This window comes from Chiloscyllium plagiosum, unplaced genomic scaffold (genome assembly GCF_037043375.1).
Source record: "Chiloscyllium plagiosum isolate Xiang-an unplaced genomic scaffold, Cpla_swu_hap1 HiC_scaffold_39, whole genome shotgun sequence".
NCBI classification, from domain to species: domain Eukaryota; kingdom Metazoa; phylum Chordata; class Chondrichthyes; order Orectolobiformes; family Hemiscylliidae; genus Chiloscyllium; species Chiloscyllium plagiosum.
The window spans coordinates 70,076,845-70,104,104 of record NW_028270177.1 but is presented as its reverse complement, the minus strand read 5'-3'; the positions used below and the strand labels follow the sequence as shown (position 1 = coordinate 70,104,104).

At 41.2% G+C, this 27,260-nt stretch overlaps 1 pseudogene; it reads left to right on the top strand.

Moving 5' to 3' along the window:
• The first annotated feature begins 1,749 nt into the window (after nucleotides 1-1,749).
• Nucleotides 1,750-27,260, top strand: part of LOC148138756 (uncharacterized) — a 44,312-nt pseudogene continuing 18,801 nt past the window's right edge.

The window sequence follows — 27,260 nt, the reverse complement described above, 5'->3', positions numbered from 1 at the left end:
TATTTAACATTTATCTGTGAAAAACTACTTGCGTTTTCGGTGTTATGTCCATCCGAATTTAACCAATCAGTTTACATTTTGCCCAAGGACACTAAAACCCAATTGAGTTTGAATTTACTGTTTTAATAACATCAAAACAATGAGAAGCTCTGACCTTTGGGCGACACAGAAGCCGGCATTTTGAGAGTTAGTCAGAGAGCAAGCAAGTGTCAACGTCAGGGTATCTGCCAGGGTATTACTGTTTTGACTACCATTCGAATTTAGTAAATCAGTTTAAATTATGCCCCAGGATACTAAAACCGATTTGAAGTTGAATTTATTGCTTTTGCCAACCTCGAACAAGTGGGACAATTCGATGTTCGGGGTATAAAGAAGCCGGCAGTTTGGCAAGTTCGACAGAGACCAATTACCATCTAGAGAGAGAATGCCATTCAAAACAAGCTCTCCCAAAGGTATCTTTTTCTTATGAAACATCATTTTACAACTGAAAAAGGGACTTGACTCGAGAGTCCGGCCTCCATTTTCAACAGACCGCCCAGGAGAGTAGGAAGAGAGCAGAGCGGGCTGTAGACCTTTTTTTCGCACTTAACAAACGACTTACATCAAGAGTTGGGCCTCCATTTTGAATGGAGCGGCGAACAAAGAGGGCGGAGTGAAGCGAGGGCTGCCGGGTAGGTCAGTTTATTCCCAGTTTAAAAACAGGATTTAACTTGAGAGTTGAGATTCCATTTCGAATAGACTGGTGAGGAGAGTGGGCGGAGAGAAGCAGGGCCCGATGGGAACAGGGAGGGTAGAAAATGAGGTGGGGATGATGCATTCCGAATCAGAGATTGCATCACAGCTACACAAATGAAGGTTGTCGAAAAGATGTGTCGACTGTCAGTAAGGGTGGAAGTTCGGAACAGCTATGGATCAGTCACCTATTTGGAGGGGAGGGGGGGTGTCTACAGATACCTAATAGTCATGGGGATAATTGAAGAAAGGATAGGTTGGCAGATTTTTGAAAAATACAGATGTAGCAGGGTTGTTGTTAATGGTTGCTTTAACTTTCCCCATATTGACTGGATCCACCTTCGTGCAGATGATGTAGGTGGAACCATTTCTGTCAGGTGTGTTCAGGAGGTCCTCCTTACTCAGTTTGTAGACAGGACGCCATGGGGAGAGACCATTTTGGATTTGGTGCTCGGCAATGAGCCAGAACTGTTGTCAGATGTCACGATGGGAGAACACTTTGGTGACAGTGGCCACAACCGCCTCACATTTGCCTGAGTCTTGGAGAGGGAAAGGAGCAGTTTACAACGGAAAATATTTAATTGGGGAAAAGGAAATTATGAGCCTGTCGGACAGAAGTTACGAAGTGCACATTGGGAGCAATTGTTCCACTGAAAGGTCACAACAGACACGTTCAGCTTGTTAAAGGAGCAGTCGTTAGGATTAATGCACAAATTTGTTCCTCGGAGAGAGGCAAGAAGCAGTAAGATTATGGAGTTTGGATGACGAGAACAGAGGAGGCTCAAAGGGAAGAAGGCTGCTTCAGTAAGGTGGAGCAAGCAAGGGTCTCGCACAGCTTTACAGGATTGCAGGCTTACTATAAATGAGCTCAAAAATGGACTGAGGAGAGGCAGAAGGGGACACGAAAAATCCTTGGCAGGAATGATTAAGGAGAACTCCAAAGCATTTTACTCATACGTGAGGAATATGAGAATGATCAGGGAGAACTTAGGTCCAGTCAGGGATAGCATAGGGAACATGTCGGTAGAATCTGAGCAGATAAGCGAAGCCATAAATGAGTTGTTTGCTTCTGTTTTCACAAAAGAAAGGGACCTGCTTGTGAATGAGAACTTTGAGGAGCTGGGAAACAGTCTTGAACAGGTAAAGATTGACGAAGTTGGTCTGCTGGAGGGTTTGCCAAACATTAAGGTTGATAAGTACCAAGGGCCAGACCAGATTTATCTTAGGTTGCTCCGGGAAGTGAGAAAGGATGTTCCAAGAAGCTGGCAAAGACCTTTGTTTCCTCACTCGCTACGTGATTCGTACCAGAGGATTGGAGGGAGGCGAATACTGTTCCGCTTTTCAAGAAGAGGAATACGGAAGTTCCTGGCAATTACAGAGCAGTCAGTCTTACGTCTGTGATTTACAAAGCTTTGGGAGAAAAAAAAATCTGAGGAATAGGATTTATGACTGTTTGGAAAAGCATAACGTGATTAAAGGCAGTGAGCATGGCTTTGTGAGGGGAAGGGTCGTGCCTCAAAAATCTTATTGAGTTCTTTGAGGAGGTAACGCACGACAGGCTCATGAAGGTCGAACAGTGGATATGGTGAATATGGACTTCAGCAAGACATTTGACAAGTTGCCCCATGGTAGGCTCATTCAAAAAGTCAGCAAGAATGGGATACTGGGAGATTTGGCTGTCTTGATTCAGAATTGTTTGGCTACCAGAAGGAAGGGACTGGATGTAAATGGAACGTATGGAGTTGAGTTGTGATTGGTGCCCGTCGAGTTCTGTCCGTGTGTCTCTGCTCTTTGTAGTTTGTTTAAATGACTTGGATGAGAAGGTCGAGGGGTAGTTTAGTAAATTTGCTGATGACACAATGGTTAGAGTTGCCGTTGATAGTATCAAGAGTTATTGCAAGCTCCAGTGCAACATAGACAGGATGTAGAACTGGGCTGGGAAATGGCAGTTGGAGACTTTGGGGAGGGTGCAGAGAACGTTTACCAGGATTTGACCTTTACTGGAGGGCTTGCTTTATGAAGAGAAGTTGACTAAACTCAGACGTTTCTCTCTGGAGATAAGGAGGAAGAAAGGTGATCTGGTCGAGGTATACAAGGTAATGAAAGGCATGGATAATGTCAATAACCAGAGACTTTTCCCCAGGACACGAGGGGTCATAGTTTTAAGATATTAGGAGGAAGCTATAGAGGCGAAATCAGAAGCAGGTTCTTTACACAGAGAGTTGTGAATGCATGGAATTCATTGCCAGCGGTGATGCTGGAAGCAGACTCATTCAGTGATTGCTGTACATGCACATTGACAGTAGTGAATTGGGGAGCGTTGGTATGTTAGGAATAATCCTCGGCACCACATCGTGGGCCGAACAGCCGGTTCTGTGCTGTACTTTTCTCTGTTCTCTCTTCCAAAAACCCGAAAATCACCCATGGAGATCAGCAGCCATGGGATGTCAGACACCAACAACGATAGGCCGCTGTGTGGTTTTGAAATTAAGTTGATGCAATTTTAGTGCATGTTTATTTGGATAGTATGTTGTTATCGAGTTGTAGGCAGGTAATAAGTATTTAAGGGAATGGGTGCTTAGAGTTGTAAGTACTAAAATTTATGAGTTCTCTGTCTGTCCTACTTTAACGGATTATAAAGCGAGTTGAGCTTTTCTGGGTGTTTGGGTTAAGTAACAGGTTTCACAGCACGACGTAAGGGCAGTATCCAATTACTTCCTGTGGTAAACGCTGGTAAATTACCTGATTATATTTGGGAAAACCGTTTAAAATGCAAGTGTTGCAAGGTCAGCTTCATTATGAAGTTAAACAAAAATAGATAAGTAGATAAGTCCAGCAGACTTATTTTGAAGCGCCATTGGAGAGCTGCTACTTCATTGGATCGACCTGCTCTCAAAGCCTGTGTTTCCAACTAAACCTGTTGGACTTTAACCTGGTGTTGTCAGATTTTTAACTTCGGCCACCCCAGTCCAACATCAGCTCCCCCACAACATTATGAATTCTAATTATTACTTAGCGCATGAATAAGTTAATTGTTATTATCCTGTCACTAAAACAAACATTTCATTGCTTTGTAATAAAAGTGTTTGAAAAGGCTTGACTTTTCACTCACACGAAAATAAGTTCATCTTTTTTTCACTAACTATATTTCACATTAAATATCATTCATTCTGAAAGTGCAAGTTTTCAAATTATTGCTCGCGACAATTTAATAAATATAATCAATTATTTAGAGTTACTATTCATGGTGCATGTTAAATTATTGCGATTTCTGCATTGTTCGCAAAAAACTGAAGCTCGTATATTTCAGTGAGAAAGTGAATTGATTGGTCATAGTTAAATGTATAAGAACGTTATTTCTATTTAATCATTCTATTTTTGCTCACTCTGAACACGAAATCATTCAGAGGCCAAGCACTTTCCAAATGTTGGAGGGGCAAGGTTTTCATTTGGTTATGAATACGCAATTATGATCAAAACAATGTTCAGATAGAAAGTATTTTATGCAATATAAAAATATGCATTCATCATTTTTTGTCATGAAATGTTGACAGCTTATATTTTAGTTCTGTAAATATGGAATCAACCCAACTGTTTTCAGAGATGATGCAATTACTGTTCAGTTGAAAATTATAGTTCACGTCTTGCAGAACTTCGCGGCTTTTAAACTCAATTAGCCTGCTAACGAAAGCCAACACGCCATATATCTTCATAATAACATTATCAACTTGGGTGGCAACATTGAGGGACCTATGCACACGTAACACAAGATCCCACCGTTCCTTTACATTGCCAGGAATCCTGCCTTTAATTTTGTTTTCTGCATTCAAATTGGACCTTCCAAAGTGAATGACTTCACACTATTCCTGTTTTAGCTCCAACTGCCACTTATCAGCCCAGTTTTGTATTCTGTCAATGTCCCGTTGCAACGTCCAACAGCGCTCCACAATATACACAACTCCACCAACCTTCGTATCATCGGCAAATTTACTAACAACCCTTCCACTGACTTGTGCAAGTCATTTATGAAACTCACAGAAAGCAGAGCTCCCAGAATAGATCCCTGTGGATTTCCACTGGTCACCGAGCTCCAGGCTGAATACGTTCCATCAAACACCACACTCTTTCTTCTATGGGCCAGTCAATTGTTGATCCATAAGACAAGGCTTCCGTGTATCCCATGCCTTCTTACTTTCTCAATAAGCCTACCATGGGGAAACTTATCGAAGGCCTTGCAAAGATCCATGCACACCGCATACACTGCTCTGTCTTCATCAATGTGTTTTGTCACATCTCCAAAGAATTCGGAAAAGTTTGTGAATCATGATCTCCCCCTCACAACGCCACGCTGATTATCTCAAATCAAACTGCAGCTTTGTAAGTAATTATAAATCCTTCCATTCAGAAATCTCTCCAAACATTTGCCCACCACTGATATAAGACTTACCCGACTGCAATTCGCCTGGATATCCCAATTCCGTTGCATGAACAAGGGAATAACATTTGTTACCTCCAAAATATGGCAGCACTCCAGTGGACCGTGAGGACGCAAATATCTTCGCTATAGATGCAACTGTCTCTTCACTCGCTTCCTGGAGAAATCTCGGGTATATCCCATCTGGCCCAGGGGATTTATCCACCCTTACGTTTGGACTTCAAACAGTTTGTAAATCATCTCCACTTGTCCCTTTCATAATGTCCTGTTCAACCAATGAATTGACTGCTTTCCATTGATACTCTCCATGCGGCATTATACACAGTGATGCTTCCTGAGCAAGTACAGTTCTCAATATCCTTTGCATCATGGAAGAAATTAATGCTTTCATGATGAAGGGCTTATGCACAAAATGTTGACTCTCCCTCTCCTCGCATGCTGCCTGACCTGCTGTGCTTTTCCAGGATCAGAGCTTTCTCATCTGACTTTCCACCAACTGCGGTCCTCAAATTCTCCATTACTGAGGGGTGAGTCAAAGCGTGCTGTGCTGGAAAAGCTTAGCTGGTGAGGCAGAATCTGAAGAACAGGAGGATCGACATTTTGAGCATAAGCCCTTCATTAGGAATGAGACATGTGACCCATGGGGGCTGAGAGATAAATGGGAGGGGTGTGGGGCTGGGCTAAGGTATAGTTGGGAATACGATAGGTTGGTGAATGTGGGTGTGAATGTGATAGGTCGGAGAGGAGGGTGAAGTGCATAGGTAAGAAGGAAGCTGAGCATTTCAAGAGGGCATTGAGGAGATGGAAGTTTGGAAATGAGGAATCTGGTGAAACCTGCAATTATCCCGTGTTGCACGAGAGCCCCAAGGCGGACGTTGAGGCATTTTTCCTCCGGGCATTGCATAGTTAGGGTTTTGAGGTGAAGCAGGCACAGGACTTTCATGTCCTTGGCGGAACGCGAGGCGGGGTTTAAAGTGTTCGGTCATGGAGCAGTGCGACATTTTCATGTTTATGTCCCCCAGGTGTTCTCTGAAATGTTCTACAAATTGGCGTCTGGTCTTTCCAGGGTAGAGGAAACCACACTGGGAGCAACAGACACTGTTAATGACGTGCGTGGAACGACAGCTAAATCTCTGTCGGATGTGGAAAGATCATTTCGTGGCTTGGATGCAGGTGAGGGAGGAGGTTAGATTAGGTTACATTAAATTGCAGCGTGGAAACAGGCCCTTCGGCCCAACAAGTCCACACCGATCCGCCGAAGCGCAGCATTTACCCCTTACCTGACTTGCGCATTTTTGGACTGTGGGAGAAAGCCTGGGCACCCGGAGGAAGCCCACACAGACACGGGGAGAATGTGCAAGCTCCACACAGAGGCGGGAATTGAACCCGGGTGTCTGGCGCTGAGAGGCAGCAGTGCTAACCACTGTGCCACCGTGCCGCCCATGTACCGGGGCGCAAGTTTTGCACTTCCTGCATTGGCCCGCGAAGGTGTCGGGAATGGAGGGTCGTTTGATCGGTGGTGTGGACCGAACTAGGGAGTCGCAGAGGGAATAGTCTCTCTGGAACATAGATAGAGTTCGGGGAAGACAGTAAGGCCCAGATATATAATGATGTTCAAATAAGTAATGCAAAGAGGAGATATATTAAAACTAAAGGAAAATTTAAAGAAACGCAAATATTATTTAAACATAAAAGCCCGAGTAGTGGGGTCCGTTTGTAAGTGGCAGAAGTGGTGGAAGACTTTGTAATGACTTCAAGGTTTTTTGGGGTGGAATATGAGTACCAGTGGGGTTCTATCTTTGTTGCGATTGGGGGGCTAGATTTCAAGCGGAGAGGTGCGGGACGTTGAAGAATTGCGTAGAAGTGGATCATCGACCATGTGGGGTGGTAACTTGCAGTCTTTAAACAAAGAGGTCACCTGGGATGGTCTGTTGTGGAATTAGTCCTGCTGGGAGCAAGTGCGGCAGAGGCAGTGGAATTGGGAATTATGGATAGAGTTTTCACAGGAGGCAGGATGTGAGGAGATGTAGTCCAGGTGGTTGTGGGAATTGGTGAGTTTGTAGTCCATGAAAATTCGGTCGCTGGAGATGGAGATTAAGAGGGCTGGGAAGCGGAGGGAGGTTTCCAAGATAGTCCTGATGAACTCAATTCGGGTGAAAGGTGTTAGTGAAGTTAATGAACTGTTCAATATCATCGTGGGAGCACGGGGCGCTCCCAATACAATCATTGACATAGCGGATGACAAGGTGGGGAATGGTAGCTGTGCAGCTTTGAGCTTCCTCAAAGACAGCAACTGCCCCTCCTCCGCGGTCGATTGTGCCTTTCAGCGTATCTCTTCCATTTACTGTACATCCAGGCTTGAACCCCACCCGTCCAATCACAAGGACAGTAACAGCTTGTCTACACATTCCACCCGAACAACCTCCCCCTCTGCCATTTCCACCAGCTACAAACCGACCCCACCACCAGAGGTATATTTCCATTCCCAGTCCTTTCTGCGTTCTGCAGAAACCATTCTCGCTGCGCCTCCCTTGTCAGGTCGATATAACCCCATTAAACCATTCTCCACTCCCAGCACCTTCCCATGCCAATGCAAGAACAGCAAAACCTGCGCACACACCTCCACACTTACCTCTGTCCAAGGCGCTGAAGGAACATTCCTCATTCCAACCACCCACCGCTCCGAACTATCTCCTTCAAAACCACGTTCAACTATGTATCTCATTCCTACTTCCCACACCCCTCTAATGTATGTCACATCCCCCTTGGGGGACCAGCCGCATTCCTGTTGAAAGCTTTATGCTTGAATGATGGATTCTCTTTTTCCTCGTGTGCTGCCTCACCAGCTGTGCTCTTACAGCACCACACATTTCGGGTCTGATCTCCAGTCCTCCCTTTCTCCTCCATTAGTGGTGTTTGGCACAGTGGCTCAGTGGTTAGCCCATGGGAGCCGGCTCCGAATTTCAGCCTCGGATAAATGTTTGGAATTTGTATGTTGTCCCTGTGTCTGCGAGGGTTTCCTCGTACAATGGAAAGATCGGCAGGTTAGGTGGATTGACCATGTTAAAATTGCCGGTATGTTGGGTGTATTAGTCATGGTAAATATAGAGAAATAAGGGACTGGGCCAGGCCGGCTTTCTCTTCGGAGGGTTGTTGTGGACTCTCTGGGTCAAAGTACCTGTTTACAGACTATAGCGTTTCTAAGTACTTTTGGCTGTCGCCGCTGCATGCTGAGTGGAGAATTAATCACCAGAAATTTATGGTATATTGAGGTGATACCTCAGTTCTAGAAAGTTGCATTTGATGAACACATTGTTTTAAAAAAAGAAATTAGAATTCAACAAATTTTCATTCAGTCTTAGATTACAGTTTTGGTTCACGGATTGAACATCCTGATAACAAACAGGGAATGTGTGTTGAACTCCGAGGTACAGAGATTCGGTGTGCTAGATGCCCTTCACCTTAATGCCGGGAGTATCATTGGGCAGGCAGATATGGTAAGGGAATGAGTTTGCATGTCAAAATGTAACATTATTGCCAGCACAGAGATGTGGTTGAGGGACGTCAGAGATAACAACTCTACATTCTGTGGTGCAGGAGCAATTGGCAGGACATGAGAGAGTATAAAAGAGAACATGGTGTTGTTTTATTAATTATGGAGTAAGTGATTGTAGTAAGAACGGAAGATGTCTGGGAAGGGTCACAAAATGGGGCTTTGTGGGTGGAGTGTAGGATCAATACAGTGACAGACACACTGCTCTGGATACATTATCGAACTCGAGATACAAGAAACTACAGGAGCACACAAATAAGCCATTTACAAAGGTGTGCAAAATTAGGATAATTATACTCAGGTTGTTCAATAAGACAGTTATTGGGGTAGTGATGGCTTCCTACGAAGGGACAGAGAGTTTGGAATTCCAAAGAGCTTCTTCTTTAATATGTCGAAGATGCAACAAGGGGCGATGGAAAGCTATGCCCTCTTTGTGGCGAATGAAGCCAGGCAGTACTGGGGGAGCATTTTTGGTCCAGTGTCAATGACTCATTCATTTTAATCTTCGTAAGGAAAAGACAAAAACAAAGTTTTGAAAAATAAAATGTTTTGGATTGGGGAGGTAGATTTTATTAAAATTTAGACAGTATCTCACCAAAGTACAGTTCCTTCTCGGTAAAACTGTAGCAAACATCGTGGGTGGGATCACATGATCAAAATGGAAATGATGAGAGTGTCAGCCCAACATGATATGCCGAATATGATATTTAGGAAAACAAGTCCAGAGAACCTTGGATGTCGACAATTATTCGGAACTCAATTAAAAAGGAAAGAGAAGCTTAACGCAGGTATAGAGTGAGCAGGTCAATAGCGTCCCTTTCAGAGTATAGAATGTGTAGGAATAAAGTTAAAAAATAATTAGAAGAGCGAAAATGAATGTGATGAAAGATTAGCAAGAATGCAACTATATTTTGTCGGTTTATTAAGGGAAAGAGGATAACAAGGGAAAGCATGCTGAATGCTCCAGACCAAGAAGGCAATCTGTGCACGGACTAGACAGTATGTTAAAGACGTACTACATATCGATTTTCACTTTGGATAAGCAGTTCCGGGAGAAAGGGAGAGTGACCCTGTAATCCTTGAGCAGATTGACAGAGATGTTGAGGACGAATTGTAAATTCATGCTGGAGAAATAGTGTGCAATTTCCAGATCCGGATGAGCTGTATCTTAGGTTGGTGTGGAAGACGAGGGAGAAGTTTACAAGCTCTGAAACATGGTTTCTTAGCGAGCAAATCTACGCCCTAAACCTCAACCTGAGTTACAAACCTTCACAAACCTTGCAAAATCATGGTTTATTTTTGTTTTGCCTCTGGCCATAGAGGGTTGCGATAGGACAGGTTAAAATCTAATATACATTCAACTTTCACAAAGAGAGTTAGAAATAAGACAAAGGCATTAAAAACCATCAAATCTCACATTATTAGTAGGGGGACAGTTGTCAGAAATTCTGAAGGCTCTTTCCACTGCATCATTAAATGTCTTGAAGGCTGAGATAGACAGTATTTTAAACAAGGGTAACGGGGAAATCGCAGACAAAATGGAATAGAGGACTATAAGAATAAAAAAAAATTGATTGAGAGGAAAGGCAGTCTCATTGAGCAGATGGGCATTGTGTTGCTCCCATGTCGTATGGTATTCACTGGAACACCAACCTGTCTCCCTTTGGAGTGAGACACAGAAGTTGGTGGGAATATCTCACTATTTCAGAGTGTGGCTGATTGTCAAGTTTTGAACATCGTGGTATTCAGCACAGGGTCACACACATTGAGGCGGTGAAAGTTCATTCAGAGCCTGGAGCTCTGTCGCAACCAACTAGTAGACTCCACAGAGATAAGTAAACTATCATAGAGTCACAGATTCTTACAGAGACAGTCCCTTCATCCCAATCTGGACCATGCAGACCAAAATATTCATCCACTCTAATCCCATTTCCCTGCCCTGAGCCCATGCCATTTTAAACGTTTCCTATCCATATATTTGTCTAAATGTGAAAACATGTAACGAGGGAAAACATGAAATATTTGATGCTATCAATCTTTTCTTTTGGAAATAATGAATGTTGGTCTATAACGCTCAAGTTTTAATGCAATCACCTTTTAGTCTTTTTTAGCAATACAGATTAAACACTCATTTCCTTCACACACTCCTCATGCTACCATCACCAAAGGGATTAGTTCGGTGAAACTCCTTGACATTGTCTCTCAATTGGAAAGGAGATCATTCCTTATCAAAGACAGAAGTGATGTACACAGTGCCCCAAGTACTGTCTCAACAACATTCTATCACTACAGGAAGGTGTCTTCACTCCTCTACTCGAATCATTTTGCAATGAAGCACAGTCTGCAATTTACTGTGCCGAGTACTTCTGTCCGTGAATCATGACCAAGGAAATCCAGCTCCATTTCTCAAAGAGCACTTCCCACCATCTCACCTTCTTTTATATATTTGCTCAGTCTTTTCTTCGCTCGTGAACAGCGACACTTCAAGCACAGCCTCACTAACAGCAACGCCAGTATTGCCAGTAGAGATGCGTGGGGAGGTTGTGGAGGCGATGTCCCTGCGGTATTAATCCCGATACCTACGTAATGACTGAGAGCCCGGCTTCGAATCCCACCATGACAAACTTTGGAATTTGAGTTCAACAATGTATAATGAATTAAGAATCGAATAAAACTACGAAAAAGTTTTGGATTGTCAGAAAATCCTTCCTGGCCAGCATTCTCATGTTCTTCACGGGAAGAAACTGCCATCTTCACCTGGTAGAACTTACAATTGACTCCAAAGCCACAGCAATGTGTTTGACACTCACTTGCCCTTTGAAATGGCCAAGCCAGCCACTCAGTTATATCAGTCACTAAAACGCCTCAAAGAAATGAAACCAGACAGACATAAGCACTGACTACTGACAGCCCACAGACTGCAGTGGTTTGGGAAGGCAATTCAACAACACCTTCTCAAGGACAATGAGGAAAGGGAATTAAGTGCTGGCCCAGAATCCCATGAAGGAAGAAAAGAAGATCATCACACTCAGGGAAGAAAGATAAAGGTACATAACTCCATTTAAACAGGAACTTTGATGTATACCCGACATAATATTTCCGAATATGGGGACAAGAGAAAAATAAATAACACTAATTCAAAGTTTGTGAGAAGATTTGTAGCTCGGGAGGTCGTTGTTGTGGTTCTGTTCGCCGAACTGGAAATTTGTCTCGCAAACGTTTCGTCCCCTGTCTAGGTGACATCATCAGTGCTTGGGAGCCTCCTGTGAAGCGCTTCTGTGATGTTTCCTCCGGCATTTATAATGGCCTGTCTCTTCCGTTTCCGGTTGTCAGTTTCAGCTGCTCGCTGCAGTGGCTGGTATATTGGGTCTCGGTCGATGTGTTTGTTGATAGCGTTTGTGTATGAGTCCCATGTCTCTCGGAATTCCCTGGCTGTTCTCTGTTTGGCTTTACCTATAATGGTAGTTTTGTCGCAATCGAATTCATGTTGCTTGTCATGTGCGTGTGTGGCTACTAAGGATAGCTGGTCGTGTCTTTTCGTGGCTAGTTAATGTTCATGGATGCGGATCGTTAGCTGTCTTCCTGTTTGTCCTATGTAGTGTTTTGTGCAGTCCTTGCATGGGATTTTAAGCACCTCTCCCACAGACAGCTCACAGACACGGAAAGAACAATACTGGCCAAGGGACTCAACTATAACCACAGGGACGCCAAGACAGCAGACATCTTAGCAGCACTAGAATGCACACTCAGGAACAATGGACTGACAGAAGAGACACAACAAACAGTGAGACAAAGTCTCGTACCTCTGGTAACAAGAAAAAGACAAAGACACAACCTCAATACCAAGGAGAGGGAAGCACTAAAATCACTAAGAAACGATAAGAACATAATAATACTACCAGCAGACAAAGTCAGAATAACAGTCATCCTGGACAAAGCAGAGTACATCTAAAAATCACAGCAACTACTTGCAGATACCAACACCTACCAAAAGTGGGAGTTTGCCCCCACCCCACAGCTCACCAATAGGATAAAGAACACACTGAGAAATCTACAAAAAACGGACAGATAACCAGATCTGACCTATAAAGAATGAAACCAGAAAACAACAACACCCCCAAATTCTATGGACTACCGAAAGTGCACTAACCAGACATCCCACTCAGACCCATAGTATCACTACCAGGGACACCATCACACAAACTGGCGAAATAACTACAGCAGAAACTGAAACACCTGATCAGCGGATCCTGACAATCTGTACAATCAACACAGGAATTCTTGGACATCATCAGAAATATACACATAGACAAGGAAGAAACTATGGTCTCATTCGATGTAACGGCACTGTTCACCTCTATTGACAGAACCCTAGCCAGAGAAACAATAGCCAACCTGCTGGACATACAGAACAGACAACTGGACGTTGAACCTATCAACAAAGACTGCATAGTTAAACTACGAGACTTGTGCCTCACAACACACTTCACATCCAACATCCAGATATACGAACAAATCAACGGAACACCCATGGGCTCACCGATCTCTGAACTCACAGCAGAAGCAGTAATGCAAAGGTTTGAACAAACAGTCTGACCACAAATTCATCCCAAACTCTGGGTCAGATATATTGATGACACCTTTGTAATCATTTAAAATACAGAAATAGAGAAAACACACCAGATCATCAACCCCACACTCACAGGAATCCAATTCACGAGAGAAGAAGAAAAGGATAATCAACTCCCATTCCTAGACGTGATGGTACAGAGAACACGTAATGGAAAAATCACCACCAAAGTATACAGGAAAGACACATACACAGACCAAGTCCTGAACTATGAAAGCAACCATCCCAACACACACAAACGAAGTTGCATCAGGACACTATTCAAAAGGGCCACAACATACTGCAGCACACCAGAACTGCAAAAAGAGGAAGAGTAACAAGAGGAATACAAGGTATTCGCCAAAAACGGATACCGACGCAATTTCATCAACAGATGCCTAAGGGAAAGACAACGGAACGAGGACATGCCGAGACCCAAAGGACTAGGCACACTACCGTACACCAGGAACATCTCCGAACTGACAGCCAGACTACTGCGACCACTAGAACGTATAACAGTACGCAAACCAACAGCCACTCTCAGACAACAACTCACTCTCAGACAACGAAGGACCCGATACCCAACATGAGCAAAACTAATGTAGTGTACAAAATCCCATGCACGGACTGCACATACACTACATAGGACAAACAGGAAGACAGCTAACGATCCGCATCCATGAACATCAACTAGCCACGAAACCACACGACCAGCGATCCTTAGTAGCCACACACGCAGATGACAAGCAACATGAATTCGATTGGGACAAAACTACCATTATAGGGCAAGCCAAACAGAGAACAGCCAGGGAATTCCTAGAGGCATGGCATTCATCCACAAACGCTATCAACAAACACATCGACCTAGACCCAATATACCGGCCACTACAGCGAGCAGCTGAAACTGAGAATCGGAAGTGGCAGAGACAGGCCACTATAAATGCCGGAGGAAACATCACAGAAGCGCTTCACAGGAGGCTCCCAAGCACTGAGAATGTCACCTAGACAGGGGACGAAACGTTTGTAAGACAAATTTCCAGCTCGGCGAACAGAACCACAACAAATAACATTAATTTTGTTTTCTATTTCCATTCCACATGATCATCAACAGTGATGTTGTTTTTTTTTCTATCTTTATCTTTCTCTCTCTGTTCAACTCACGTCTTCTTCCCTCCACAATAGACGTTCCTGTCAACAGCATCAATCTCACTATTCCCCAGCTGTGTTCAGTTCTCACGTCTGGACATTCGACTCGAAATGCCAATTATGTTTCTCTCTCGAGCCGATGTTGCCTAAACTCCTCGGTTTCTCTGGTACTTCCTCATGTTTTTTTTAATTTTCGATCTCTAGCATCATTATTTGTTTTACTTTACCTTTGATTTTGCCATTACATAGGATGCCTGGCAAGGATATTCATTTGTCGTGCTCACGAAACGCACATTATTGAGGCCACTCCTTAAAGTAGCACAGAGGAAAGCATATTGTCGTTGTCCTGAAGTCACTCTTAATCCCAACCAGGTAATAATGTTAGATTTATTTACCCAAGGACATCAGTGAAATAGAAAAACTTATATGCTGTTAGTTCTATCATTGACATTGGAGAAATTCAATTTTATTTCCATTTCCTGTCAATTGAATTGAAGTTCTGACATCATCTTTGGTCGCACGTAATGCATGGCCTTTCGTATAATAAGTTTAAAAATGGTTTGAATGGTTCTGCATTATATTTCCGGCAACATTATTACTTTGACACAGTACCCCAATCATGAAAATACTTTCGAGACAAGAATAAGGATAGTGATCGAAATATTTGCAACTGAAAAAGTGCTTAGAAGGGAGTTGGAACCGTAAAGTCTGAATTTTACCAAGGCATAGATAGTCGTTTATTTTGCAACAACACGGACACAGTGGTCGAGATTTGGGGAAATTACGAATCCGGTAGTGGAGAGGTTTGGCAATGGAAGGAGTATCGAGACATCAACCAATTCAGGGCAAAAAGCGATCTCGGGATTGTGAACATTCTTTTTGTCACATGTTTGTCTGGTGGAGGGGCAGGTCTTAAATATGCAGGTAATGAATGAGTTTGTAATTAAAAGTGAAATCAATAGTTTCCTTCTTTACAAATGCAATAGAAATAAGCAATGAGGTTCACCTTGGTTTATTGGATTAATAAATGGATAGCGACAGAGAGACTTACCAGGAACACCAACAATAGCGAGAATGGGATAGTAACCCGCCTGAATAATCAGCAGTAAAGAGTATATTCGCCATGGCAATGTTGCCCAAAGGGCAGAAATCCAGGAAAGACCTAAGGATAAACTCCTGTCCATTGTTGTGAAGCTCCACTCTAATATTCTCAGATTTTGAACATTCTTCCACTTGTCTCTGCAGCTGCTGATCCCTGTTAGTTTTGGAGGTGATGCATCTGCTGCGACAATCGGATGACACATTGCAAGAAACCACTTATAAATAAGAGAAGGAAAATCTCCAATGACACAATTGGAATCCATGGAGACTGATGTTGATCACAGTCACGGAACAAACAGTTCCTGCTAACTCCTTCCAGCATGGACTTTCAGTTCACACTAATAACTGAATTGGATTGGATGTTGACATCTCTGGTGATTGGTCTCATCTCCTATCGTCAATTATCTTGTGAATTTAATTGTAAGGGGGGATGATGCATGTTTTCTTACCACAGGCTAGATTATTGCTCTGTGTCGTCCATGTACAATGCTGTAACACGTCTGAACCCTCCCTCACCCCAAAAAATACCAAAATCAAGATGTTCTTACTGTGCTGATCTCTTCTCAGAACAGGCACCCATCAACAGATTACGAGTTGGCATATTTGTCTTGACGTGACAAAGGAAGTATGGATTTATCTGAACATCCCTCTCGTTGTTTTAATTAGGAAATTATGTATCTTCAACACACAATACGCTTCATCAATTTTTATATGAATTTCAAATATGTTAATTCGATTTATTGGCTTTAAAGCAGTGAGACTTCCATTTATTTGACTTCAGTCCAAAGCCAAATGTGATGTTGACGATAACCTGGTTCATTAAAATCCATTGATTAATGACTCGGCAACAGAATGAATATGACATTGTCTCGGACACAGAAAATAGCGATGCCAGTGCCTCTGGAGACTTGAGGGGAGAATAGTAATATCTCGCAGTCACGAGTATTCAACTATCACTTGTTCAGATAAACAGAATGAATTGAAATGGAGACCAAAGGAACAGATGACATTTGGGAGATGGATTCTGAGAGGCAATTTGGATGGAATAGGGCAATTGTGTTTTGCACAGACTGTTTAATGACAGGTGATACAAGTTGATAGGTTTGTTTCCATCTGGACAGGATATTCAGAAATAAAAAGAGACGCAGATAAGAAAATGTGTAGGGGTACAAGGAATTACAACGCAGTAACCATTGGAATGTAACTCTTTCTGATCTGGTACACAGATGATGGGCTTTGCGACCAACATCTTTGCTGTAATTATTCTGAAAAAAATGTATTAAAAGTTTTCAGAGCCTTAGTGGACAAGCCTATTCAGAAAGGACATAGAGATTTCATCAATAGTCCATTCTTGTTGTTTGACAAAGTTTAGCTGTCTCTAAAATGCACCTTAAATCAAAATGAATTTGCTGAGATTCACGTATTTAAGAAGATATTGGGAAAAATATATTTTTTGAACTTAAAGAAGAAACAGTCTCCAGTGTAACACAAAAGTCACCAGTACATGTGATGGCAACAGGAATGGAGCACATTGTCCAAATATAACTATGTTCAATATCTAGCCCCGTCATGAAAGGCATAATATTAGAGATAATGGAAATTTGAAATGCACGCTCTAAATAGTGAAGACATTCAACAGGTGAGGCAAGATCTGAAGAAAGAAAAACAATGTTCACATATTGAGCCTGATATGAACCTGTTCTGAACAAGTCATATTGGACTCCGAAAAGTTAGTTCCATTCCCCTCTGCTCCGATGCTGTCAGAACTGCCGAGTTTCTCTCCAGTATTTTCAATTGTGTATAGGCAGGAGACAGAGAGTATGCTGGAGTATTGCTTTTCGGTCTGGAGGTCTGTGACCAGACGTGCTCCACAGACATTTTTCCAGGGTTATCAAATAAATGATTTGGATGAGAATATAGAAGAGAGGTAAGTGAGTTTGCCGATGACACCAAAATTGTTGGCACATTGACAGTGAAGAAGATTTTCTAAGATTGCAAAATTCTCTTGATCAAAAGGGTCAATGATCTGATAAATGCAATTTCAAGTTCAATCTCGATAAATACGAAGTACAGTCAATAGGGTGTATTTCACGCTGTCTGATGCAACGGAAAAGGAAGATTTGTTCATCATCTCCTGGTGTTCAACACAAAGATGTCCTCCTTGATCTTTTAGAGATCTTACCCTCTCCTTCGGTGCTCTATTGCTCTTCAATGAGTTGTAGAATCACTTTGGATAATACTTAGCTCTATCTATCAATGTTATCCCATATCCACTTTTTGCCTTCCCGATTTCCTTCTTACGAATGGACCAAATTATTTATAATAATGAAGAGATTTAATTGAAACACATTGTCTATATCCAGAATAAGATTCTCTTGTGTTTGAGTAGAAGCTCACTAACTTAATTCATCAATTATTCCTTAATTTGCCAGACTCACCCTTCAGTCTACTACGAAATCTATACCCTCTAAACACTTGTCGGCACACTGTTGAACACATCTACTTGTCAGATTGTTAACTGTCTACTCAACCAAAAGTTGAAAGTCTTCGTCTCATACCATTAAAATTGTTCACCCACATTTACTTCAACCACCAAACCTGTCTATTGCGTAAAGGAAGTTCTAAATTTGTTCCGTCTCTCGTAGGGACAAGCACGCATTGATTGCAAAGAAATTATTTTACACATTTGACAAATTTTTCACTAACCAAACCTTCAACACTATGGTAGTCCAAGTCAATGTTTGAAATATTAAAATTGCACGTTATTCCAATATTTTTATGCTTACAAATATCTGAGAAATCCTGACATAATTTGTTTCTGAATTTCTTTTTAGAATTACCTTTCTTAGTTACAGTTAATTTATTTCTTCATCTAAAATGTAAGGATCCAACCCCATGTCTCATTTTCTACCCTTGCTACAGCACCTAACAATGGAATGCTCGTCTTGAGCATATCTCAACCAAGTTTCTGGAGCAGCCAGGATGTCGCAATCGCATGTTCATAAACATGCTGAGTTCATCAGCTTTCCAAGTAAGACGCATCGCATTGAAATGAATACTATTCAGAATTATTGTATATTCTGTCTCTCTCATCTTTCTTATCTAACTGGTGTGCTCTCATCACATTTATAACCTTTTCCATCCATCCTACCGTTTACACTGCTACTTAGGATACCCCCATTTCCCATCTCAAACAATATAATGTCTCCCGACATCGAGTGAGCAAATCGCCCTGCCTTTCGCTTTAGATTAGACCAGTACTTTGTGGACAGGTATTTTGTATCCAAAACACATTCCAATTTCCCGAAAACCTAAATCTCTGAACAACCCACCAGCTCTTCAGCCATTGATTTTTCTCCTTTAACCTTTTTGTTTTGCTATCCCAGTTGAGTTTTTCATTCAGGATACAACAGAAATTGCTATTTCTAGTGTTTATTTTTTAATCTTCTGCCTCACCTTTTAAATTCAGTCTGTATTGCTTTAACCCTTTCCCTGGAAATGCCACTCCCGACCAACATTACAATAATTTACAGCTTCTCAATCTCACCTTTTACAACATGCTTGAAATTTTTCGAAATGTTCAGTTCTTAATCCTTGCACGAGAGACGTCACATACCAGCCTGAGTTTAACCTCACTGCCACAGAGTCTCCTAGTTATGGCTCTGACAGGAGAGTGCCTGTAGCAATAAGTATACTAAATATTGTCAAATGCTGATTAATATAAGAAGCGTTCCCAGTCCCCAAGAACTGACCAATCTTCCATTTCCTACGGAGACTCTAACCCTTTCAAAAGTTCCAAGAATTGAACATTTATTTGATTTAGAAATATTCACCTGAGACTTTTGAACTAATTTCTTATCTTTCATGACAGTCACCCATCAATCCGACTGATTTTGCTGGATAATACATTTTTATAAATATTCTAGACTACCCTGTCTAGATATAGCCTTCATAAAGGTATGTATAAAGGCATAACACGATTTGTTGGCTTTCATTACCTACAGGGAATAATGTTCAAATGGAAAAATATGAATACATGTATGTGTATATATCAAACGTATATAATTAAACAAAATCAGGCATTTAGGGAATTAAATGATGAAGAAGATTCCTCTTCAGTAAATAATACAATGAAGAATATTTTCTACAGCGCTGAACACATGTAGGACCCTCCAGAATTAAAGCACAGCTTTCTACGTAAAAAAAGATTGGTTTTTCGAAACGAAAAGCTTTTGCAGTGTCAAGAAAAATAAACTTTAAAAATATATATTCTACAGACTTTTCTAAATTCATTGTAGATCACCCTGAGAAAGCTCGATAAAAAACAAATTATTTGAAAACAAATATCATTTTTTTTGTTTGAATGGCTTTTTCTGTTCTGTTTCTGCATGTTAATAAAACAACATGGAAAAATAATCTTATATTAATAAACTACAATGACTATATTAACTGTAATAAATACGATTATAATAAATCTTTAACTATGCCTGCTATCTGAGGAGCTGCTGTAAAATCCATAATGGTCTCTGAATACTTTTAATACATCTTCTTATACAATATGGACAACAGTGGGCGTATATTCTCAAAATTGCTTCCAATTCAAGGTAGACTTAATGACATCGATTGATCTCTTATCCTGTGTCTATAATGTAGAATTTAACAGAATCTTTATCCTTGTAACTATAGCTCTTTCAAACAAACTTATAAGAATATGCGCATCACTGCTCACGAAAAATTCGTCAGCTCTAAATATTGCAGGGAGTGTTACAAAGAACTATATTCAGGTTCACGTAAATTTCAAATGTTGCAGTGCAAGGCACCTAAACCTCGTATAATATTAATTGCACACAAGCCATATGAATAAAGCATACCGAAGGGCAAAGAATAAAAAGGGAATTCAGCTCCATGTCCAATATAGAATTTGTGGCTTCCTCAGAAAAAGACCTCAACTGCATCACGCTGTAAATTCACCAACAAATGAAGAACAAGAAACATACATTCTCAATTCTTCTTCTGTGAATAACATCTAAAGCACAGGAAGAAAATCAAGGCTTATTTATGAGCTTCATAAATGATGATGATGTGAACGCGACAGATGGAGTTTGGGTGTATTGATAAACAATGGTATGGTTGACACAAAGATTCGCTGTGTGGCTCACTGTGAGCTGGCAGTGCTCAGGAGGGTATAAACTGTTTTTTTTTGGGTGGCCACATCAATGCCTAATTAAATTGAACACTGATAAATGCGAGCTGATGTTTTTGAGAAGTAGCAAGACAAGAGAGTGCTCAAACTGAGTAGAAGTTCGATTTGATTTTGAAACAGAGGGGGTTGAGACGGCTTCCTGTTCAAGAGCACGAGGGGCATAGACAGGGGGAACAAAGAACGTCTATTCCGATTACTCGAAGGTTCAATAACAAGGAGATATACTTGTAAAGTGAAAGTGGTCTCATCATCAATCTGTAAAAGTTCGAAATAACTTATCTACTTCGAATTGTATTCGGTTTAAAAATAATTCAACATTTATTTTGCCATCCAAAAAGCTTGTCATTAATGCAGTTTGCTTTGGTGACCAGGGTGCCCCATTTCTTCTGCCTCAGTTTTGCAATCTATCCATGAAAAATTACACTGTTTTTCCATTCAACCCGTCAACGTGCTCCAACACAGACATATTTTCCCAACTTTGATCCAAAGACCCACCTAAACCTCTTTATAGAATCATATCCACTTGGTATTTTCCATTTCTAACCATTCTAAAGTTTGCATTCTTCCACAACACATTCAAAATATTTTTTTCCAAATATATAGATTATGGCCACATTCCAATTGAATTGATAATGCGATATTTTGTACTCAGTATCAAATCTATCAAGTTGCTACAATGTTGAAGTCTTTAGGAGTCACGTAACCCATTTCCCAGCCTACAGTTGCAGAAAATAATCATTAAATCTCAAAAGAATTGCCAAATGTTTACTTCTTATCAAAACGGTCATTTCTCCCTTTATTATGAAATCAGCATGTTAGTTATGGATTATCTGTCTGACATAGTGTTTCGATTTGATTTAGTCATGGCAACTAAACAGCAGGAATTAAGAACAGGGATAGTCCACCCATTTGCCAGACCTTCTCTGGCAATCAGCAAGGGCTGACTGCGGTCTTTTGTCCACATTAATGTCTTTTCCCCGACACACAGAGCAACCTGCACTTCCGTCAACCAAACCTCTTGGCTCCTGACATCCTAACAAACAATGGTGAATAAAATCCCAAGAAATACATTTGTAAAAACACCAGAACAAAATGAAAAGTAGCAGTGGGAATAGGAAAATCATCTCTTCGACTCACTGCAAAGTTTAATCTGAACATGGCCAATCTTACCCTGGTCTCATTTGTCTGCTTGTGCCCACAGCCCTAACCCTGATCGTCATCAGAAAAATATTTATTTCAATCTTGAATCCAATGATTGATTCTACCTCCACGATACTCTGGTGTAATGAGTTCCACAAATGTACAATACTCTGAGAGTAGTTTCACCTCATCTGACCTTTAAGCCTATCTACTCTCACTTTATATCTATGACTACGTGTTCGAGAACTGCCTCACCTGATGAATATCTTTCATACTTTCTTTGTGTCAATCAGATTCTTCCTCAGTGTTCTTCACTCCAGCTAGTACAAGCAGAAGCTAAGTAACTGCTCCTCGTACGACAGACATTTCAATCCTGGAATCAATCGAATGAGCTGCGTCAGATGTGTCTCCAATGCCAGCAAATCCTTCCTGAAGTAAATCGAACAAAACTGGACATAATACTTGAGATGTGGAACGAAGATCTTATCTAATTTTAAAAATGTTAAAAATCAGACAACACCAGTTATAGACCAACAGGTTTAGTTTAAGCACAAGCTTTCGGCAGTTTCCTGACAAAGAAGCAGTGCTCCAGAAGCTTGTACTTCGAAATAAGACTGTTGGACGAGAATCTGGTGTTGTGTGATTTTTTAATCTTTATCCGCCCGAATCCAACACTGGTTCATCCACATCATAACATAAGATAATTGTAGTAACACTACTTTGAATCCACTTTCTCTTTTGCATAATTGTCAGGCTTTTATTTCCATTTCTTAATATATATTTCACTTGCGTATCTACTTTCTGCAAGTTTTGCAAAACTATGCCTCGAACCTATATGGCTGACGTACTTTGAATCCGTTTCCTATTTAATTGATCATTTGCACTTTAACGTTTTTTCCCGCCAAAGCAGACAAGCTCGCACTTTTGAAAGTTAATCTTTATCTGTCTGTTGCTGTCCCAAACTCCCAGCCCATCAATATTCATCTGTAACCTCCTTGTCTCCTCATCACAACCTGTTTTAACACCTATTTTAGTCGCATCTTCAAATGTTGTTGCTACACTCTGTCTCTCCTTCCAGGTCATTCGTATAGATTGCACATAGCTTAAGTCTGAGAGATGAACCCTGCAGCACCTCACTCGTTTCAGTTCACCAGAGAAGGACCATTTAACCAGATGCTCGGCTTTCTGGAATTCAGCCAATCCTCTCAATCATTCAATACTCTACCCAAAACCCCTTGGGATCTAACTTTCCAAATCAGCCTTGTCAAATGCCTTTTGGTTCTATACTAAATCTAGATATACGACTGGATCTTCGTTATCCACTTTGCTGGTTACATTCACAGTGAACTCCAGTAGTTTGCCAAACATAACCTGTCCATCATGAAACCATGCTGATACTGGTGAATCCATGTTTGTGCTTCCAAGTGTTCAGTTATTTCCTACTTTGGGATTGACAGAAGCACTTTCCCAGTACAGTGGTCAAACTCACTGGTCTATAGTTACCCACCTTTTAGCTACCTTCTGTTTTGAATAAGAGTGCCAGATTACTAATTTTCCAAAACATTGGCAACGTTCCAGAATCCAAGGGTTTTTTTTTGAATATCCTAACTGACACATCCACTATCTCTGACGTCACGTCCTTTAATACCACAGGGCGCAGGCTATCCGGCCAGAGGGCCTTACCTGTTTTTAATCCAATCAGTGTACTTCATGCCTTCTTCCTCGGCATCTTACTTCCACGATGGTCCTTTGCAGTCGCTTAAAATTTTGGGAATAAATTATTTTCCAATGTGAAAAAAGGAAGTACTGGTGATGGCTCTGCCAGTTCGTTCTCTAAAAAGCCAATATTGCTTTCACCATTTTTTTTCATGTTATATACTCGGAACAGCATTTGGTATCAATATTTATGCTTTTTACTCGTTTTGTTTAACAGCTTTTTTGATTTTGTTTAGGGTAAATGTTTGCTTGCATTCATTCACAGGATAAGGGCATCGCTGGGTTAAACAGCACTTATTGTCCATCCTTGATTGCCCAGACGGCAGTTAAGCGTCATACAAATTGCTGTGGGTCTGGACTCACACGTCGGCCAGACCAGGTCAGGATACGGTTTCCTTCCCTGAAGGACGTTAGGGAATCACATATTTTTTTTCCAAAAATGAGCAGTGGACTCATTATCAACATTTTGTTCTTAATTCCAGAATTCTATTAAATTTAATTTCCATCATCAGCCCTGGCGGCATTTGAGCCCAGGTCCCCAGAAAATTTCTTGGACACCCGGATTAGCAGTCAGTGATAATACCACCAGGCCATCAGTTTCACGTTTTCATTGACATCCATGTTAAAACATGAATGCCTTTTCACTGTTTAATAATTCGTGTTCCACTCAGGATTATCCTTTAATTGAGCGACTTTTACTATATCCCTCAGTCTATGCCACTGTTCTTCAACTGAACTGTCAGTTAATGTTTTTGGCAACCCCTTCCTCAGGCCTTTATAATTATCATTACCCAACACTAATACTTGCGTCTTTGACTCCGTCTTCACTCGTTCAACCCGAATGTAAACGTCAGCATGCTGCAGTCACTATTTCCTGGACTACAATATCATTTATCACTCCTTCTTCATTACATGACACTAAACCTAAAAAAGCCAGTTGCCTGGTTGGTTCCATGACATGTTGCTTTAAGAAACAATCCCTCGTACATTCAATGAATCATTCTTTGAGGCGACCATTCCCAAATCGATTAATCCAGTCCCTACGCACGTTCCAGTTACGCATAATTACTTCGGTGCCCTCCTCTCTCAAACCATCAATATCCCGTGGTTCATGCTATTCCCTACTTAGAAAGCAATTTTGGAGGGGTGGGGAGGGGGTGGGCTGTTGGCTGGAATTACACCGATCAATCGGTTTCTTTCCATGTGCGTTATTTTGTCCCAGGCTGATTAATCATTTTGGTCCCTCGTGTTACAATCATTTCTGACATAGCCTTGATATCATACTTAGAGGAGAAAGTGAGGTCTGCAGATGCTGGAGATCAAAGTTGAAACTTTATTGCTGGAACAGCACAGCAGGTCAGGCAGCATCCAGGGAACAGGAGATTCGACGTTTCGGGCACAGGCCCTTCTTCAGGAAGAAGGGCCTGTGCCCGAAACGTCGAATCTCCTTTTCCTTGGATGCTGCCTGACCTGCTGTGCTGTTCCAGCAATAAAGTTTCAACTTTGATATCATACTTAACCAACATAGCAAGTCCATCTGCTCTTCCTTATTTTCAGAATACTGAGGAACCTTGGATATTTAAATCCCCACTCCTGACCTTCCTGTAACCACGTTTCAATAATTCCTATAAGGCTATCTCTTTTTGTCTCTGTTTGAGCTGTCAGCTCATTAATATTATTCCAAATATTGCATGCATTTAGGTACACATTATTTAAATATGTTCCCTAGATCTCTCTTTCCATTTTAATACTTTATGTGCACTACACTTTCCACACTCTCCATCATTATTTATCGATCCCCGAAAGTACTGAGCCTCTCATTTACTCCAACTTCCAACTCACGTTTTTAAATTGTTATGATTCCTTCCCTCTGAGTGGTCGTTAGAATGGCTGTGCCTGTTTAAACTTTCAATCTCGAATTTTTATTCCTTTTTTTGCCCTGATGTTTTGTTTCCCAGGCTGCTACTTTATTAGGTTAAATCCACCCAAGTTGCACTATCAACCCTCCCTACCATGATGTTGGTGCCACTCCAGTTAAGGTGCAACCTGTCCTATTTGTACTAGTCTCACCTATCGTGAAAGAGATCTCAATGATCCAAAAATATGAAACTATCTTCACGCACCAGCTCTTTAGCCGCATTTTAAACTGTACTGTCTTCCTCTTGTCTCACTTCCACGTGGCACGGGGAGTAATGCAAGATTACAACGCTAGTGATTCTACTTTTCAACTTAGGCCGAGCTCCCTGCACTTTCCTTGCAGGACCTTGTCACTCTTCCTTTCTATGTCATTGTTGCTAATGTTAACCACAGCCTCTGACTGACCTCCCTTCATATTCACTGTGCCCTGAGCAAACTTAGTGACATCCGTGAACATGGCACCAAAGACCTTCCTTATGTAGAACTCACACAATCATAGAAACCTACGGTGTGGAAACAGGCCTTTTGGCCCAACAAGTTCTCACCGATCCTCTGAAGAGTAACCACCCGGACCCATTCCCCTCCTCTATTACTCCGGATTTACCCCAGACTAATGCACCTAACCTATATATTCTTGAACACTATGATCAAAGTAACACACCCAGATGCATTCCACATACCGATTACTCTGCATTTATTCCTGACTAATGCACCTCACCCACGCATCACTGAACACTATGATCAAAGAGTATCCCATTCAGACGCATTCCCCCAATCTATGACTCTAAATTTACCCCGATTAATGCAGCTAACCTGCACATCCTTGTATACTATCTGTGGACATTTGTTCACTTTCCCAAATGATGAATAAAATAGATTCTTACATTTTTGTTGACATCAAACAGCTTGGAAACGTTGTACATTTTCTGAAAAAATATGGGAATGCAATGACATCTCAATCTTTCGTTTCAGTGCAATTACAGGGGATTGTTCACAACACATAAATATACAGTTGCACACCCAAATTCACAAACAAAAGCACAAATATACAGAATCATAACAACGAAGAATACCAGTAACTTTATAAGTAATTAGAATGATTACTGCAATGAAAGGTTTAGATTCAGAAGAATGAGAGAAATTGGAAATACTTTTTTCTTGAAAGTTCTAACACAATACTGGGTTGAAGATCAACGGGTTTATTTGGAAGCACCAGCTTTCGGAGCGCTGTCCTACATCGGGTAGGTAAGGTCATGAGACACAAAATTTATAGCAAGACGTATTATGGCTGGTGCAGTGTCAAGCAACGAAATGATACACTGAATAAACATGGATTGTTAAATATTTGAGTTTGAGAATGGGTTGCAGTTTTCGGTACATTGATATGTAAATCCCAAAACTCTTTTAAGTCACCTTCTCGGATAACTTAATAGTTTATAACCAAAGGTGACATCTCAGCTCAGACAATGTGTTAAAATGTGAGTTTAGAGTGTGTCTGCATCCCATGCTTGACTCAGACTGTTTCTATTTCCAAAGTAGAATTTGCAACTTCTTACATATTGACTGCTTCTTTTGACTGCCTGATTGTGTATTTTTGAGCAAAATAGAACGTATCTGCAAATATAATTCTGCAAATATAATTATATTTGAACTGATGTGGTGAGTTATGCAGATTTTAAATTCTTCAATGCTTCTTGACAATATACAG